Here is an 18,477-nt window from a genome sequence, read left to right on the forward strand (position 1 = left end):
TAATAAGTTCTCTTCCCTTTATCCATTGAATCAGTGCAGGTCATCCCTGTATATAGCTCGACTAAGCGGTATATACTACCTCTCTCGTCTGTCTATTTCCTTTCCGCTGTAAAGCGCTCAGGCTCTCTTGAGCTCTAAAGCGCGCGCTTGCGCCTCTGGGCATCAATTGACATTACTGGGCTATGGATTCACTGCACACGTTCGATTTCCAGAACTGAAGCAGGGCTTGGATATGTAGCCCTTGTGTGTCACTGTAATGTGTTGTCTTAAGATCTTAACCCATGCACAATCACGAACATCAAACAGCAAGGACGGAACTGTTTGGGGCGTTCCGTTCTCTCTAGAGGATTATGGACCAAAATAGCAGAAGTAGTGGAATCAGCATCACGCTAGGCCAGCGTTTAAGACTTCGTAGCATAATTGCAAGATCAAGAACGTATACCTAAATAATTTAAATAAGGAAATCAATTTAATGTGTAAATGTCCGATTATTAAGGAGTCCTCTGAAGTTAAGTATTTAGGCATAATTTTCTAGAATCATTTAAAATGGAACCAACACACTAATTACCTTTGTAATAAATTACGTAAAATAATATATTATTTTGTTTTATTGAAGGGTTGCATGTCAATAAGTTTATTACGCACAGTGTACTTAACTTTATTCCAATCGGTAATTATGTATGGAATTATAGGATGGGATAGCTTATTTAAATCCAATTTTAATCCACTTTATTTGTTACAGAAGAAAATAATTAAAATATGTCTTCATAAACCTATTGATTTTCCATCTCAAAAATTGTTTTTAAACTTTAATGTTCTTAAAATAAGACAAATTTATTATATTGTATTAATAAAATTCATACATAAAAATTGAAATAATTTTAAATTGTATTTTCATAGTTATGAAACAAAAGGTATGAATTATGTAACATTGTTTGAAACAAAATGCAACACAGCTACAGTATTTAATCACAGTAGTAATTTAGGCCCAAGAAATGTGAGACCCGTTGCGCGAATAGGGACCTAAAGTCGTGAATGAAAATTTTACAGGAGAACAAAATAACGAATTTACGGTGTAAAAACTGCATTTCTATGTTTTGACATCTTGCGCTACCTGTAGGTTTTTTTTTTTTTACATACTAAACTAGAACGTAGTTTTACACAGTGCTTCTTAAATACCTAAATCTTTCTTATAGTTGCTAAGAAAACAAGTGAAAACTTTAATTGCATTTTTCTCGAAAAGTACATAACTTAATATCAACATTCAATAATACGTGTATATTAAAAACTATTGCACCTAGAACCATGAATTTTTTTAAGTGCTCCGTAGTTCACCCTCTTTTTTAAAACCACAGAAAAAAAAATGAAAAATCCAACTTTAGGTCCCATTCCCTACAACTAGTCACATATAACAAATTTATATTTAAATATCCTAATCTTGTCAATTCTAATAGTTCTAGTTTAAATTGAAAAAGTTATGTATGGATTTTATAAAAATTTAAAAATTGTAAATTTAAATTTAATATATTCTTATTGCGTAGTAGACATAAAACAAATTGCACTATAAAGGCCTACTTCTTAATTTCAATTCACGAATCCGCTCCTGAGCACGAGTCCTCCTCTTTCAGGAGCGAGTTAAAGTTTTTCTGCTTATATTATACTTTATGTTATAATTATTAGCAAAATAAATAAATAAATAAACAAATAAATTAATTAAATATATAATATATATAAATAAGTAAATAAATAAATAAACAAATAAATTAATTAAATATATAATATATATAAATAAGTAAATAAATAAATAAATAAATAAACTTTCACTTGACCTACGAAAATAGAATCTGAATACGCTGAGTTTGTACTTAGAAACGCCGCAGCAGCTGCAGCAGTAGTAGCAGTAGCAGCAGCAGTAGTAGCAGTAATAGTAACAATAACAATAGTAATAATACATCAATATTGGACACTCGATCAAACATCTTGGGTCAAACATCTCAATCCAGAATTAACGCGACGAAACTGAAGCTTGTATCACTTTGCCGTCTTATTATTTATTTCTCGTCGTGCAACACTTGAACAATCTGCATTGTAACAGCATCATAATTAATTAAAATGGAAGAGAGTATAAAGTTAGGGCAGAAAAAACGGGAATGCACTCCAAAAATCTGTATCAAGCATCAATTTTCTCTACCAAGAATTTCCACTGAGCTCGCTTGTATTTCAATTCAAATCATAATGCCAGCTACGGTAATGCTTTTGCCGTTCGATTCTGCGACCGTAGCAGTAGCAATAATAATAATAATAATAATAATAATAATAATAATAATAATAATAATAATAATAATAATAATAATAATATGCGTAAGCACTACTCACCCAGCACAATAACAAGAAGTTATTTCGAAGCTCACCACTGCACTGTTTGGAACTTATTTTTCACGTGAGATGTTGAAGTAAGCTATTAACACGTGGAGCGCACCATGCTCTGACTGTTAAAAAGTAACTCTTACACCGAGACTTAGGTAATTCCGAAGGATAAGTTTTCTAAGTGAAAGTGGATTTTAATAATGGAACAACCTTGCATTGTGCATGACTCGGCCGCGATGTTCCACACACCATCATTTTCGTGATTACTCATGCACTGTGCCGCACGTGATCAGCGTGGAGTACTGTCACTGCATCCAAGACATACACCAGTAATTAAGCTGAACTTGTTCGTGCACTCCACTCATAGAGTCTCCTCCAATTTTATGTATATGATAAGGAGACGGAGGTAAGTCTCTTTCATTACAGACCGCAACTGATCCATTAAAGTTACAACCTTCTGGATAAAGCAGCGGAGTGCCTCAGGCAATTTCCCAACGGTCACCAGATATCACAGACCATTGTCTTCTTGTTTAACTACTTATCCTCCAATCACAATCTAAACACCAGGTTACAGGAGAGCCAAAACCTAGCAATTCCTGCCCATAGAGCATCCCACTATTCATTCTCTTTTACTGTCTCAGTCCCCCGTGAATGGAATTCTCTACCTCACAAGATTAGGGGCTGCCAGAAAATAACTACCTACTTTCAAGAAAAGCTAAACGATTTCTTACGGGCGCAGTCAAATTGAAGTTATAACTGTGATCGAGTTTAAAAATTTAATTTCATTTAAGTATGATTATTATTATTATTATTATTATTATTATTATTATTATTATTATTATTATTATTATTATTATTATTTTATTGGTGTTGTGAAGATAAAAAGAATTGTCATTGTATTATATTAATTATGTATTATATTATATTGTATTAATTACGTTTTGTTCATTGCAATGTAGTAATTTTGTATCATACTGGTTGAGTGGAAGAGAAGGCCGAATGACCTTAACTTCGCCAGTTAAAATACATTATTATTATTATTATTATTATTATTATTATTATTATTATTATTATTATTATTGTCGGCCTGAGTGGCGCACACGGTGGAATGCTGGCCTTCTGTGCCCGAGATTACGAGTTCGAACCCGGCCCAAGTCGATGGCATTTAAGTGTGATTAAATGCGACAGGTTCATGTCAGTAGATTTACTGGCATGTGAAAGAACTCCTGCGGGAAAAATTCCAGCACACCGACAACGCTGATATTTACCTCGACAGTAGCAAGCGTCGTTAAATAAAAACATAATTTAATTTAATTTTACAGACCATTCTCGGGTACAAGTAGATCTCGCCAACCGAACGTTCTTCGATCAGCATTGTGGCCGTTCCTCGTATGTTAACGAGTTTCGGCACAGAGCGTCCATCGACTATAGGGTAAAGTTGCCTAATTCCGTGATACTCCTAATTCCGTGATACCTTTTTTTCCATTGAATGTCACGGGGTTGGGTATCTTGCTAGGAACTTCATCGATGTCTCAAAAGTAGACGAAAGATGTCTGGCGCTATGGTCGAACGGCAAAGCTTTGACTGTCATTCAATTTAAAAAAAAAGTATCACGGGATTAGGGGTATCATGGAAATAGGCAACTTTACCCTACTCTATCCAGCGAAAGAATAAGTGATTTAAGCCGTGGAAGACCGATAGATCTGTTCACATGGCAAAAAAAAATGTCACCGTCACTTCAGAGATCTAAAGATAGCGGATATTTGTTTAAATCACTTCATTCTTTCGTTGGACAGACTTTAGCATCGGTAACAGTCCGTATTAGCGAGTGTCATTAATTGGGCATCCCCAACAGACGCCCGTGCACGGTCGTAAGAATTTTTATTTTACTTGGTTATTTAACTACTGGGTTATTTAATGTGGATTGAATTGCTGATAGCGAGATGGTATTTGACGAGATGGGGCCGAGGATTCGCCATAGATTACCTGAGTCCACACCTGTGGAGTAACGGCTAGAGCGTCTTGCCGCGAAACCTGGTGGCCCGGGTTCGATTCCCGGTTGGGGAAAATTACCTGGTTGAGGTTTTTTCCGGGATTTTCCCCTCAACTCAATATGAGCAAATGCTGGGTAACTTTCGGTGCTGGACCCAGGACTCATTTCACCGGCATTATCACCTTCATTTCATTCAGACGCTAAATAACGTTAGATGTTGATAAAGCGTCGTAAAATAACCTACTAAAAAAGATTACCTGATATTTGCCTTACGGTTGGAGAAAACCTCGGAAAACACCCAACCTGACAATCAGTCCAAGCGGGAATCGAACCTGCGCGCGAGCGCAACTCCGGATCAGTAGGCAAACGCGTTATCGCCACAGCTATGCCGATGGCTTCGGAAGAGTTTTATTTAGTATTTAAATGAACGAGTTCTTTTCTCAAAACAATATACAGTAGCATATACAGAAACACAATGCAGAAATGCGTAGTATTTTACAAACACTGTCTATTTTGTTAAGAATATTTCGAATATTATATTTCCTCGTCAAAATTTCTTTCCCATTTTCACAAAATGTGATTTTGACAACAGTTTTTATTTCGGACGGAACACCGAGGTCTAAACAAGGAGTTAATTCCGATTTTTCAGGCAGTACGCTAATCGATCATCGCAATGTCGAATGGCTAGCGTTTATTCTATTAGTGGGTATATGATAGTCAATAAAGTTTTGTTCACCACTTTCTTGTTTTTCCCCCAGTCAATGATAGTAAATATCATGTACTAGCCATTAGACAAATAATAAATAAATGATATTCAATAAAGGAAACGCCACACTCCCTATCACAATAAAGGCTTTCACTGTCATTTCTCATACATATTTAATCATAAGTACCTTTATTCACATAATGAAGTTGAGACAACGCAAGCCGTAATGATTGTATAATGATCCATAATTGGCATATACTACATAAATAATCCATGTTAATGCCTTACCAACGAAATGTAAGTGATTAAGTCAATTTCTGAATCATTATACAATCAGTACAGACTTACCTTTTCCCCCAACTCATACCTAATTAGGCCTATATAAACAAAGGAACTAGGTCTAAATTATATTTGCTGGTATAGGCCTGCTACCTATCCGTTTAAACATCGCCCCCAAAAACCTGCCCCCTAGTGAGTGTGACTGAGAACCATACCACCGAGAATAAATTGGGGGAGAGTGGAATTTGTTTTTAAGTTTGGACATTCTTGATATAACTGTTTATATATTTTTACGGAAACAATAATAAAATTACTTTTAACAACTGTTCATGTTTATTTAATATCTTTCCGAGCAGTCATGTTTTTAATTAGTTATTTTACGAGCTTTATCAACTGCTATTGGTTATATAGCGTCTGAGTGAGATGAAGGTGATAATGCCAGTGAAATGAGTCCAGAATCCAGCGCCTGAAGTTACCCAGCATTTGCTCTTAATGAGTTGAAGGAAAACCCTTCAGAAAACATCAGCCAGGTCACTTGTCCCAACCAGGAATTGAATCCGGGCTCGCTCGTTTCACGGTTAGACATACTAATCGTTACTCTACAGCGTTGGACTCTCATGTTCGATCGTCCGTAGGAAGGTGGAGAAAAATATTCCTTTTTTCTTTTCGTGCTTTGGGTTTGTTCTATATTGTTCAACCTTGATCATTATGTTTACAGTATAACTACAAACCTAGATCATATATATATCCAGATTGCTCGGCCTTATAGGTTTTGATGGTAACAACTTTTGTCAGGTTTACTATACTGCCATCTAGTTGTTACATAAGGAGTCACGTCATAACTCCCATTTGAATTGCATTAGCGAATGTACTGCCATCTCGTGTTCGTTTACGGCGGACAGGTAGCGATCCTGGCGGTTGTTCTCTTCAAAGTGCTGCCGATTTTAACACAGGGATGATCAATCTGTTACATATATGATCTAGACTACAAAGTACAAATACCTTTGAATGCCTTATGTTAGTCCAAATCTCAATAACAATAATGTAATTCTCGCTTCGCAGGAGTGACGCGAATTGGAATTCAGAAGACGCAGCATAACATGGCCTTAGTACAGTCGAAGGAAAATAGTGGACAGCAGCCGGGAGCCATTCCGGACAGAATGAACTAAGAACCAAATCGAGGCTATCGAAAAGTAGAGTGATGAAGTTAGGAGGTAGAGCAGGAAGCAGTGATGAAGGAAGAAGGAAAACAAGGGGAAAATCAGTATGAAATGTGAAAAAGTTAGCAGTAAGATCTAAAAGTGCAAATAGAGATGTGAAGAAGGGGAAAATGTGCCATAGAGGAGGGGGTACAGAGTTATAAGTATAATATTTTGGTGTAGTAATGGGAGAAGAATAAGGTTAGTGGAAGAAATGATGACGGACAAGAAAAGACAGAGTAGAAGAAAAAAAATATTATGTTTTATTTACCGACACTCGCAACTGCCGAGGTTTTATCAGCGTCGCCGGTGTGCCGGAATTTTGTCCTGCAGGAGTTCTTTTACTTGTCAGTAAATCTACTGACATGAGCCTGTAGCATTTAAGCACACTTAATTGCCATCGACCTGGCCCGGGATCGAACTCGCAACCTCGGGTATAGAAGACCAGCGCTATACCAACTCCGCCAACCAGGCCGACAGTGGAAGAAATGTAGTAATAAATTAAGACAATTAATGACCTAATGACTTGTACGAGAGGCGTTGTAAAACGGGGAGAAGGCACTGTATACCAATTCTGAAGTGTCGCCTCATCAAAAAGGTATTGCTTAATGAGAAATATATTCATTCATTCAATTCTCGCTTCGTTCTCGACGATTCATTTCTTCAGTGGTTTTCTACATCTCCTTTCACGTTAACCAGACCTTGTAAACAAGCCACGCGCACTTGGAAAAGAAAGAAACCCAAAATTCCCAAGAGGGCGACAAGGAAATGCTATTCAAAAAAACAAAAATTGTGACTGTCGATAAATGGCGTATAAAGAAACTAAATAAATCCTGCCTGCAAATGAAGGTTAGAGTATTTGTACCGCTGAAGAGATCTCATGCATACGGGAGTTAATAGAGTGTTCTCGCAATTCCCATATGGCATTCCCTGCCGGTAAAAAATGTAACATGTGTCTGGTCATGTAATATGCAAGGCCGGAAAAAGTCCTACACTAACGATGGTTATGTAACGCACTCTTAAGGCTCGCTGCGTTATAACTTCTGTACATATCATTTCAAGGACCGTTTACGAACGAGTATGGACTGAACTGAAACGTATCTGCCTACACAGCTCTGCATTCTGTTAAGAATGTGTGCAATGAGTGAGTAGAGCCCGATTTTATGTAATATGAAAATAAGAAATATGTAGGTAAAATAGCAAAATATATACAGTAGATAAATATGTCATAAAAAATATGTAACCTAAAATCGAAGCTGTATTAGATTATTATCAAGAATGAATATAAGACCTCCAATAAAATTATTCATTCTTGATAGTAGAAGAGAAACAATTCTCCTTAATAGATTTACAATCTATCACCACACTGATAAAAAATTACAGGTACACATGTTATTCAGCCTCGTTTCATTATTGTTTGGAAGCGCAATATAATAAGTATACATATATAGGAATGAAATATGTAATTACATAAAATCCGGGCTCTAGTAATGAGTAGTTTTAGAATTTTTCCCCTTTCACCTCCATTTCATTTCCTCGCTTGGTTTAATATGCTTTTAATAGATAACCATGTTTTATCGTTATAAATGCTGATAGTTGAATTTTATAGTGTCTATATTTGTATACCTTAAAGGGGTACTGAACTAAAAATCATATTGTGTACTCTAAACAACATGAATTTAATTATAAACACAAAGGCGCAAACTAGGCTATACCTTTCTACGACTTATGGTTTCCAAGTACCATGCCTCTAAACGTGAATACTGACAATGCGTGTGACGTCACACTGCCGCGTCGTACTGAAGATAACGTCCATTCTTGCTTTGGTAACAGGAGGGGGGAAGCTAGGATTTTGCATCGCACTGTTAACAACGTCCAGGTTTTGCATTATCAACTTCAGCAATCAGTTCATGTTCTATGTATTGTTAACTAGTAGCCGACGGTCACATTCGAAGAACAATGGTTCATGTCTTAGCCTATTCAGTTTTCAGATGTATGCTAAACTATTCTCGCTTACTGTGTATTTTATTTAACACGGGTATGTAAAAATGCCGCAAGACTAAGTCAAGTAAAGGGGGACATAGGAAAAAAAAAAAACTTGGCATCAGAATTTGACAAGTCACTGCAACGTAACACAGGTTTGCAAATTTTACTAAACATTTCTTCTGTACTGTATGGGCACAGTGAAACAGTCCTTGCTTTGGAACCAGATGACATTGCTTCATTCAAATGTGCACCCATGTGTTCATGTGATGTAGAATGATAATTTTCGAGATACAAAAACATTCCCAGTGATAAAGGATGTCACTGCACCCAGAGAACATAGAAAAAATAATTTTATTGTTCACTGGCACTTAAGTAATGACGATGGCGAATAGTCTTAGGATCGGTAATTTATAACTATGAGACACTTCGTACCTTTACATAGAAATCCTAGAGTAAATAGCGTTGAACGTATCATGACTGCAGGTTAAACTTAATTATACTAACGTATAGGTAATTCGTTATCTCGTGAAAACAAATGATTGCGTGCGCCGTAGCATATAGTAAGAAACTTATGGTGGGGGTAAGCGAGCTTGCTTGCTATGACTATAATAGCAGCGTAGCGAGGGAGGGAAGCTTCTCTATCCACATTCTTCTTCCCCTGACGCGCAGGTTGGTTTCACGAGGTGATTTAAATGGTTGTTTGCTGTTTACTCTTTAATGCCCATTTAAACTGTTAGGGCTTGAGTGCCTGTTATATGCAGTTTTTACTACCTTTTATTCTATAGGTATTATTCCGTCATTAACTTATCAAATATGTTTGAATGCTTCTTACATTTAAAAAACGTATTTGTTCATTTGAAGATCAATCTTCAGGTCCATAAAATTAAATGTATAGACTACTATAACACTGTTGTATATTAAGTGCAGTTATTTTTACTAGATATAAAATATCAAAATTATAATACAAGTACAGAATACATATGAGAGAGTCAGAAGAAAAAAGGGTATAAGTAACATTTCTAAAAAATTAGTTAAGTCATCCACCCATACCATCTTTCCACTACTGTTCCAAAGGTTAAGGGAAGGAGGGCACGTGGTGTCAACTCACAATTCCATTTCCACACAACTATTTTTGCTTATAACTTTCGACTCAGTCATTTCCGGACCAGGGTTCCTTATCTCAATTGATACATGTGCCCTTCCCCATCATCCCTGAAAATTTGTAACACTAGCCCGGAAACACTCTGTACATCCAACAAGGGCCTTCTAGATTTGCTTTAAGGTAAAGATTTGTATTGGTTTAAAAATTCATAGTTTCCGGCAGGGTTTGAATCCGTGAATTCTGATCTGATGGCAAGCACAGTATCCACTCGACCATAGCAGAAAATAATGTGTGTTATAAAGAATCTCAAAGTCTACTCTTTGCAGCACAATAATAATTTCTGTACATAATAAAAAGCTACTATTTTCTTATCAACTCTTCCGATTACAGGGCAGATTAAGAGCGTTCCTCCGTGACATATTCGAGATCAGAGCCACGATCTTCCAACTTGTACAGAATGGTAGAGCATCACAGAAGCCTTATCAGGCGGACCGAGATTTATTAGCGTTAGCATTCATAATTATAACATGTGGCCACGAGGCCACGGTATCATTGCTACCAGAGTCACGTGCGCAGAATGCCAGGCGCTGCCGTATATGGTAGCAATACATAACTGGCGAACATATGGCGACTTGCACCTCGGCTCCGCTCCACAGGGCCGTATCCTCAATTTATAGCCCAATCTAAATTACACATTTCTACCAACATCTTATTAATTAGCATTGACGGAGCAGAGGCCTTCAAAGCTTGACATACGTCAATGAGTCAATCCACTTCTGGAACATGTTTCCTTCGATATAATATTAACACTGTTAGAATAACTCGTTATTATATTGGCTATCTTAAATTATAAAACAAAATGCACTGTAATTTCCAATGGTGATACCATATTGTACGTGTTCTCCGTATTATATTGACCTATACTGTAAAGGTAAAGATGAAGGTCAAGTTGTTTCTATTGTAGTCTATGAAGGCCCACAGGGTAGCGGGAGGTTAAGGAGACATACATGACTTTTAAAACCTTCACAATTTTCATCCAAAATTTGTGAAATTTAAATTATAGGGTGTCCCAAAAAGAACGCCGGATTTAACATAACGGAATAGATAACAGTGCCGCCAAATCAAAAAGACAATGGCGCAATGTTCCAAAAATATCTCGTTATTGTTGGGTTGGCGGCACTGCTATCTGCTTTGTTATCTGTTCTTTTTGCATTTATTCACATTATTAAATCCGGCGTTTTTGTTGAGACATCCTATAGGCTACATAAACAGCCCTACAATACTATCATCTATCTGTACAAAAATTGGTGCCATTAGGACTAATAGTTTTGAAATTATATATTTTTTAATAATTAAATTTTATTTTGTATAAGGCAGTTTGGTATTTTTTTTAGATAATATTGTTTTACATTGAATTTGGTATTCCCAAGAAACTAGTTCGATTAATTAAAATGTGTCTCAGTGAAACGTAAAGCAGAGTCCGTATAGGTCAGTTTCTGTCAGATGCGTTTCCAATTCACTGTGGGCTAAAGCAAGGAGATGCACTATCACCTTTATTTTTTAACTTCGCTCTAGAGCAGTGGTCGTCAGCACTCGCTGAAATGTGCAAAGGGTAAGCGGTGCCGTCCCGTGTGCACCGTCGTGCAGCAGGAAGAGGTAGAGAGCATACCCGCTATCAGCTACGAGTACACCATGGTGCATTGTGTTTTCCGCGGGTAAGGGACGCTAGCCCCAGGGTGCTCTGCGCTGAGGACCGCTGCTCTAGAGTATGCCATTAGGAAAGTCCAAGATAACAGAGAGGGTTTGGAATTGAACGGGTTATATCACCTGCTTGTCTATGCGGATGATGTGAATATGTTAGGAGAAAATCCACAAACGATTACGGAAAATGCGTGAATTTTACTTCAAGCAAGTAAAGAGATAGGTTTGGAAGTATACCCCGAAAAAACAAAGTATATGACTATGTCTCGTGACGAGAGTATTGTCCGAAATGGAAATATAAAAATTGGAAATTTATCCTTTGAAGTGGTGGAAACATTTAAATACCTGGGAGCAATAGTAACAAATTTAAAATAATATCAAATTTAATATTTAATATTACAGAAGAAAAATTCGCTCCGGCGCTAGGGCTCGAACCCGGGTCCTTGGTTCTACGTACCAAGCGCTCTAACCATTGAGCTACACCGAAGTTCAATCCACAGCACCGGATCGAATTCCTCACCTCCAGAGTTTTTCCCTTTGTGGCCTGACTCCAAGTTCGACATGTATGTTGACATTTTTATATTAAGTCAATGCCATTATACAAGGAGCGCACTCAACTGAGTGACTTGGTGGCCGAGATTCCGCAGTAATATGCACTGTTGCTCGAAGAATCTACGTAAAGATTAATTTTTTGGTCCTACAGAATACGTCTGTTACGGTAACAATACTGGAGGAGAAAAATTCGCTCCGGCGCCGGAGATCGAAACCGGGTCCTTCGTTCTACGTACCAAGCGCCCTAACCATTGAGCTACACCGAAGTTCAATCCACAGCACCAGATCGAATCCCTCTCCAGTGTTTTTCCCTTTGTGGCCTGACTCCAATTTCGACATATATATATATATATATATATATATATATATATATATATATATATATAGACATTTTTATATTAATCTTTACGTATATTCTTCGAGCAACAGTGCATATTACTGAGGAATCCCGGCCATCAAGTCAATTGAGTGCACTCCTTGTATAATGGCAGTTGACATAATATAAAAATGTCAATATACATGTCGAACTTGGAGTCAGGCCACAAAGGGAAAAACACAGGAAGAGAGGGATTCGATGAGGTGATATGGATTGAACTTCGGTGTAGCTCAATGGTTAGAGCGCTTGGTACGTAGAACCAATGACCCAGGTTCGATCACCGGCGCCGGAGCGAATTTTTCTCTTCTAATATTTTTTTTAGTAGGTTATTTTACGACGCTTTATCAACATCTCAGGTTATTTAGCGTCTGAATGAGATGAAGGTGATAATGTCGGTGAAATGAGTCCGGAGTCCAACACCGAAAGTTACCCAGCATTTGCTCATACTGGGTTGGGGGAAAACCCCGGAAAAAACCTCAACCAGGTAACTTGCCCCAACCGGGAATCGAACCCGGGCCACCTGGTTTCGCGGCCAGACGCGCTAATCGTTACTCCACAGGTGTGGACTCCTCTAATATTATTACCGTAACAGACGTATTCTGTAGGTCCAAAAAATTAATCTTTACGTAGATATCAAATTTAGTTCAAAGAAGGAAAGGAAAAGACGCAAAAACAAAAGATTTCTTAAAATTAATTGAATTCTTCTTACAACGATGTTGGTTGTTTAATTGAACGAAAATACTCTTCTATTACTCAGACATCAAATCCAAAGCTAAATGCATGGAAAAGGCACTGTATTTTATCAAGTACGTTTGTTAAAGTCTCTCCCCTCTTATTCATTACCCGACAGCAGATTTTGTGTCCCATACTGAACGTTAGGTGTACTACCTCAGTTTCAGGGAGGTCACTGAACTCATTGCTACGCTCCTTCCGTACGCCAAGGGACGCGAGGGGCGACGTCTTGTTGCTGTGTAGACACGTAAATCCGCTGTCACCTCATGCCACACTGCTTACAGTAATTTACAATGCCGCCTTATCCTTTTGTTGTCATCATTTCCATGCGATAGTATGCACGCCACTGAACTTTGTCGCCTCTCCCTAGTAAACAATGATTGTAAAGTGATAGAGATAATATGTTACTTCTTTTATTTTTATTTTTTGTCGCTACATTACCGTTGGCCGCAGCTGTCTCTATTGTAGCAAGTGGTATCAGCCGCCCCTGGAGCTTTGCCAGTAACACGAAAACGTACTTTCTTTCGGGATCCTATCCAAACGCAAAATTGCATCACACACTGTTTTTAAGATTCGCTAAAGTTAAAGAAGCCATTGTGAATGGAATATTATTAAACAATTATCTGGAACTTTATTTAATACTATGCGTTGAATTAGATGGGTATCCGCATCGAGCTTACCCCATCACAAGAAAATCCCATCATATGCAAGGCAGAAAAAAATTGAACCAAAGCGGCCCATAGACAATGAATAGTATTGCACAATATTTAAGGTTCCGCAATAATACTGAGCGTGTGTAATTTAGATTGAAAGGATGGGCAATATTATTGAATGTATGAAAACTTTCTGAAATATATTGCGCAATCTGAAAAATATTGTGCTCTCTGTAGTTAGCATTGCGCGATATCCCGCCAGTTGTACATGAGAAGCCGTGGAGTACAGTCTCTCGCCTGTCAGTTGATTGTAGGATGAAAACACAGTTTATTTTGTGAAATTTCCTACATTTAATCAATGAGAATGATTTACTGTATGTTCTCTCTTGAAGGGCATATACCGTTTAAAAATAATTTAATACACAAACGCAACTATTACATGAAATGCTCAATAAGTTTTTGTAGCTTTATTCTCTTCATCTCTAATCAACAATAACTACAATCCAGATTGTCAGGCGACGATAGAAAACGAAAAGATCCGAAAACAAATGAATGAGGTGTATAAACAATTATTGAATATTCTTTTCATATTTAAGTCATTTACCGCCCATCTGTTTCTCACTTGAGTGAGAGATAATATCATGCAATTGATTACATATGGGAGGCGAGGTGTTTGATTTTTGGTGCCCGCGTATCGGTATATAGGCATTTTAAAACAATATATGACATCCCAAGATATCTATACTAATAATAAATCTGTAGCCAAAATTTTTTGGCAATTTTTTATTTTCCAAAAATAATTGGTGTTAACATGTATAATTAACCACCCTGAAACCGAAAATCGCTTTTTTGACATTTTTGTTTGTATGTATGTCTGTCTGTCTGTCTGTATGTTTGTTACCGTTTCACGCAATAATGGCTGAACGGATTTCGATGAATATTGGAATATAAATTAAGTTCGTTGTAACTTAGATTTTAGGCTAAAAGGCATTCAAAATACGTTATTTAAGAGGGGGTTTATAAGGGGGCCTGAATTAAATAAATCTAAATATCTAGCTTATTATTGATTTTCGTGAAAAATGTTACATAACAAAAGTTTTTTTTAAATTATTTCCGATAAGTTTTATTATATGAAAAAGTTTGATAGGACTGATATTTAATGAGATAAATGAGTTTTAAAATTTATATAACAACGCCATCTAAGGCGCTGTAATGAAATAAAAACAAATGACTTCGTCTATAAGAGGCCTTGGACAACAACAAACGAAAGCTATGAAACATAGCCTACAGAGAATGTTTCTGTGTTTGTATGAAGTACGAGTAATATCGATTAAAGGAGATACAAGACTTTTAAAATAACAATACAATACATTTTCACCGCCGCCTCAGATTATAGCGTTGTTGTTCTTGCAATAACTCCTATGTGCAAAATTGTAAAATTTTTTAGTAGGAAGAAAAAACACATTTATTCATACATGGCAATGGTACATAAGAGATCGTGAATTCATACAATTTAGAAAGACATATAATTACATATCACCAGGGAACGGATTTATATGGACTAAAAATATATGAAATATGTAAATATATATGTAGTTATTTTTACCAAAATATGGAATTAAATATGGATTTTTACCAAAATATGGAATTAAATATGGACTTAAAATTATAAAAAAATGACTATGTACGTTAAATATTGGTACATTTTAATCAAACTAAACAAAAAATATAATGGACGTACCTTATCTTCCAATGTAGTTTCAACAAAACACAATTTTTATTGTCTGTTACCATAACAATAGGTTACAAACATTTCTTTCAAGTGCTGAAAAGTGAATCTTCTTCTATTGTCTCTGAGGATAGATTTATACTGACTAAAAGAGCGTTCGACGTCACAAGAAGTAACTGGTACATAATTCAATTTCACAATGTCTGCTGGGGATAAGTCCAAGTTAATCTTCACTGTTGATTCACCACTCATCACAGCAACAACCTTTTGTAGTTCTTCATATCCAGGGTTTTTTGAAAGTACAGTGTCCACCTTAGCTCTTACTGCATCTGCAACTTTACCTCTACCACGATTCAGTTGTTCCACAGTACTATTTATAATTTCAAAACTTTCAGATAGTGAAAGGTGCCTATTTTGGAGACTTTTGAGCGTTTTTATGATGCATGAAAATGTATGCTGAATGTGAGCTAAGTCATTCTTCACACTTATGTCACAGGTAACTGTTTTCGCAGTATCAATTGAGACTGCATCTTCAGAGTCCAATGCAAGGAGAACATTGTTAATAGAGTCTATATGTTCGGCATAATATTCAACTGCTTCTAGCCATGTACCCCATCTAGTTAAAATTGGCTTTGGTGGCAATGGAATTTCAGGGTAGGCCTACATTTCTTTCAACACGTTAACTCTACTGGGAGCTTTGAGAAATACTTTTTTCACTGATGAAATCAACAAATCTACTTTAGGGAAATTGTCTCTGACCACTTCTGCCACACGATGAAATGCATGCGCCACACAAGTAAAATGAGTCAATTTAGGATATACAACAGATAATGCTTGTCCAGCTTTGACCATATAAGGGGCAGCATCGCTAATAAAGAATAACACATTATCGTACATAATACCCTTTGGCCACAGGATACCCATAGCTTCGTTGAACAGTTTAACTATAGTTTTGTTATTGCACTTTTCTAGAACATCACAATGTAAAAGAATTCGTTCAGAATATTGTTCACTTAACAAACCGATAACTACATTACCAACAAGTCTACCTTCTTTGTCGGGAGTCTCATCAATGGAAACCCAAATTGAACTATCTTTAATTTCATCTCTTATCTTCTGTATTGTCTCATCGTAGATGGATGGAGCATACGTCTTCCTAAGTGTTGACTCATCCGGGATTGTATGTTGAGTATATTTTTCAAGGAATTCCCTGAAGACCTTATTCTTTAGTTTGTAGAGAGGAATATCAGCAGAGATGAGAGAACGGCACAGGTCGATGTTAAACTCAGATCTTACATTCGATGTTGTTGGTTGTGTTAAAAACAATTGTCTCTGCTTGGAATTTAGTTGTTTGTTGGCCTGATGTTTACTAGTTGTAATGTGTTGTTGCACCAGGAACTTTTGTGTAGATGATACTGCACACTGACACAAATTACAAAATAATATTTTATTGTCAGTTGATAAACCATCTTCTTTAAATTCTGAAATGTAACTTGTTAGTTTTGATTTTAAATTGACTGAATGACGTACTTTTGGCATATTTACCGTCTTTATAGTATGATTTACAAAACTGAACCTATGTGTACTCTGACTGGCATTTAACTGTTGAGCTGCACAACTGAAGTCTGTTAAAAATTTTAAATTAAATTAATACAGTTTTGTAACTTACTTTCCCATTGTTGATAGGACTGCTAATTTTCAAATAACTCTGATGTTAAAGGGATTACTGAACATGTGTTTAAATCTCTATTGTTGAAATGCATTTTTAAAAGTTAATGGAATTTTGTTTTGTTTTATTGTTAAACCTAATATAATATGGACTGTTTTATATGAAATATGGAAAATATATGGAAATTAACGAAAATATGTACTAAACTCTAAAATATGGAAAAATATGGAAAATAAAAGTAGGATTTTTCAACCCTACACATTGTGAAACATAAAGATAATGCAAAATATAAATTATATTAGCTTTATAAGTAAATATGTATTTACATATAAATCCTTTCCCTGCATATCACTATATATGCTGTATCACTATTTAAGTTATTTGAAGGGTTCAGAACCATAGTGGGCCAAGCGCCATTTACTAAGGATTAAAATTAAGTTATTACCATAATTCAATGGAAACGTATAGCAAGTAATATACACAATAATCTAAATGATGTCATTCTTCATTAAATTATGGTTGCATGTAATCAAACACGAATGTTCCCTGGATCGAATGTTCTATTTTAATTATGTAATTACTTTATATTTATTTCTAACGGGTGCAGCGGAGCGCACGGGTACGGCTAGTTAAAAATATTTGTTTAAATATCTTAAAGAAATCTATAAGCATTTTACATAATCATTTATATAATGTTTAATCTTTTAAACTTTCTAAATTGCATATTGTACTATGATTGCTACCTACTATATTGATTTTTCTCTCTATTCCATATATGCATTTTTTTAATTGTTTTCCGGACCTATATGGTCACCTGTTATGACAGGCGGATTTTATTATTATTATTATTATTATTATTATTATTATTATTATTATTATTATTATTATTATTATTATTATTATTGTCATCATTATTATTATTAATATAGAGGTGCCATTTGAAATTTCAAAGTGGAGGTGGTTGGGGATGGGGGTGAAATCTAAAATGTAATTAAGACCGGTTTCAGACTTCCCCTCAATATCTAAATTGACGTGTTTTTTGTTTAAATTGAATTAAATTTAAATAATTAGTTATTTAGACTGGAAAGTTTTGAAATGAAAGCTCTGTATACAATTTACGCTTAATAACTTTCATGTTTGATCTTACACAAATTTGTGTGATTGTGTATTAGTCTACGAATATAACTTTTTCTTTGCATACTACCATATTTTTACAGGTCAAACTGTGTGCAACGAAGGACTTCTCTATGGCTGCAGATCCCACTCCAAGTACATTCTGATTTTCAATTCCGTCTATTCTTGTTTTTTACAATTCATTTTTGAAATGGTCAGCTAAGCCCAATACTAATGTTAACAATATATTAATTTTTTTTACAATCTTATGGCTTAACACAAATATAAAACAAATTAATTCAATGCTTTATATATTTACA

At 35.8% G+C, this 18,477-nt stretch overlaps 1 protein-coding gene across 7 annotated transcripts in view; it reads right to left on the reverse strand.

Moving 5' to 3' along the window:
* LOC138713282 (microtubule-associated protein futsch-like) overlaps positions 1-18,477 on the reverse strand; it is a 1,205,925-nt gene that overhangs the window by 196,847 nt on the left and 990,601 nt on the right. The gene's annotated exons all lie outside the window — the stretch shown is intronic.

The sequence above is a fragment of the Periplaneta americana genome, chromosome 14 (genome assembly GCF_040183065.1).
Source record: "Periplaneta americana isolate PAMFEO1 chromosome 14, P.americana_PAMFEO1_priV1, whole genome shotgun sequence".
In the NCBI taxonomy this organism is placed as follows: Eukaryota; Metazoa; Arthropoda; class Insecta; order Blattodea; family Blattidae; genus Periplaneta; species Periplaneta americana.